Source organism: Myotis davidii, unplaced genomic scaffold (genome assembly GCF_000327345.1).
Source record: "Myotis davidii unplaced genomic scaffold, ASM32734v1 scaffold255, whole genome shotgun sequence".
In the NCBI taxonomy this organism is placed as follows: domain Eukaryota; kingdom Metazoa; phylum Chordata; class Mammalia; order Chiroptera; family Vespertilionidae; genus Myotis; species Myotis davidii.
This window is the reverse complement of record NW_006286238.1, coordinates 81,694-83,785: the sequence shown is the minus strand read 5'-3', so window position 1 is coordinate 83,785 and position 2,092 is coordinate 81,694. Positions and strand designations below refer to the sequence as shown.

At 51.2% G+C, this 2,092-nt stretch overlaps 1 protein-coding gene across 1 annotated transcript in view; it reads left to right on the top strand.

Moving 5' to 3' along the window:
• Positions 1-758: 758 nt before the first annotated feature.
• LOC102765089 (zinc finger protein OZF) overlaps positions 759-2,092 on the top strand; it is a 21,509-nt gene continuing 20,175 nt past the window's right edge. Inside the window, exon 1 of the mRNA XM_015559905.1 lies at positions 759-1,134. The gene's annotated coding sequence lies outside the window, so the exon portion shown is untranslated. The remainder of the gene's footprint in view (positions 1,135-2,092) is intronic.

Sequence of the window (2,092 nt, the reverse complement as noted above, 5' to 3'; positions counted from 1 at the left end):
GACAGAGAGGACGAGCGCGGGTCCGGGAGGAGGTTCACTTCCTGCTCTGGGCGCCGGGGCCGGGGGTGGTTGTGAACAAAGAGGGGCCTTGAGCCCCGAGGGAGGCGGGCATCACCCGGCCCGGGGCTGGGCCAGGGCCCTGAGCAGCCGGAGCCCCTGGGTCCTGGGGTGGGTGCCCGGCCCTCAGCCCTTTAGTTCCCACCGGTTCCTGCGGGGGCAGAGCCGCTGAGGGGACGGGGCTGTGGGGCCCATGTCAGGACCTCACTCTCTGGTGGCCTCTGAGGTCGTGGTGCCCGTGGGGCCGTCGGCCCCTCTCCGTGCCCTGGGCTCCGGGGACACTCAGCCCAGAGTCCTAAGTCCAGGTCAAGGGTCAGATGAGTGGCAGCTGATCTTGGCAGCCAGTGGAATTCTGAGTGACAGGTCCTTCCGTGCATGGGCTCCAGAATGTGCAAAAGCTTGGAGTGAAGACTCAGCTGATTCAGGGACAAGCAGGGGTCCATTTTGTGAAAATAGGCACTGGATACAGTGGGACAGGAACCAAGTCCAGAGGAGCTTTGTGAGCACTTGGGTTTCTGTTCTGCTGGTGATGGGGTCATTGGGGTCATGGGAGCAGTAGAGCAGGTGACCTGTCCCAGGTCTCATTAGACTCCCTGTGGCTGCAGCATGATGCACAGGATGGGTGTGAGGACGGTGGTAGGAAGCCCAGGATGGAGGCTGCTGTGTTAGTGCTGGTGAGTGTGAGGGTACCTGGAGCACAGTGGTGGTTGTGGGTGTGGAAGAATCAGTTGCATTTTGTTTCACTGATTTAGCTGTCACCACTTGGATTATCTGATTTTGAGGATTAGAGAGAGGGGTGAGAATCAGAGATGATTTAAATGTTTGGATTTAGTACCTGAAGATATGAAAGCACCATCGCTGAGATGTAGAAATTCATCGTGGAAAAATTCATGAGGAATATAAAATATTTTATTTTTTCCTCTTAGGGTATGATACATTTCAGAGACCAGTTCATGACCATCTGGAACTCTGAGGAGTAGTTCACGATGACGACTACTTAAAAAAATAACCATCTGGTCCAGGGAGGAGTTGAAGGTCACCTATTTTTATTGGAGGTGGAAGAGTAATTCAAAAAAGGTTAGACTGTGGCGGGTGCATATTTACTTCTTACACACTCACCTGGATTTCTTGTGAGCGTTTGTGTGGCTTGGTTTGTTGCATCTAGTTTAGTTGATTTGTTTATGGGCATGAGTGGGCATCTGTGAGACACACGGGGCGTGGGGTAGAGGGCCATAGGCTGTGAGTGTAGCAGGGACATCAAGTGCAGCAGCAGTAGAGGTGGGCTCTGGGTAACTGAGATCTGATGCAGTTCTCAATAGGTGAGGTGGAAGGGGAAAACAAGTTGGGAGGGAGGCCTTCATAGCAGAACTGAAGGCTGGGTCTTGGGTGTGGACAATGAGGGTCAGGTTAGTACTTCATACTGTTGGAAGTTGCCTTGCAGTCTCTGGAACACATATGCTGAGTAATGACTAAGACCAAGGAGATGTCTATGGGAGCTGGGGCTATGGGAGTGTAGGTGTCAGAGAGGTGTGGGAGGAGTGATGTGCTTTTGGAGAGGGAGTGTGAATTTATGGCCATAGATTCCTGATATTGACAAAGAGGTAATGAAGGTTGAGCCCATTTCTGGTGATAACTGGATGATACAACGTGGTGAATTTTAGAGTAATTCCAGAAAAGACGGGTGTTGTGGCGCTACATGCCAGTTCCATAATTTAGGTGTCATATAGGTGCACACCTGCCTGTTGTTGTTGGGCTGATACAGTGATCAGTTGGAATGGGATAGCAGACATCAGTGTCACCTGGGCTTGAAAATCTCTACTGACTTGGGGAATGGAGAAGGGTAAGAGATAAATACATCCAGAGGGGGTGAGTTAGAATGTTGAAATGAAGGTGATTAGAAAATATCCCCTCCTCTTCATGGCATATATGTGTTGTCTTGGAAGTAGTGACTCGGAATGAAGCTGTAGGAGAGAAGTGGGATAGGAAGAATTACGTGGAACCGGTAGCGCCAAGTGTTGACCTCAGCACCCTAGGC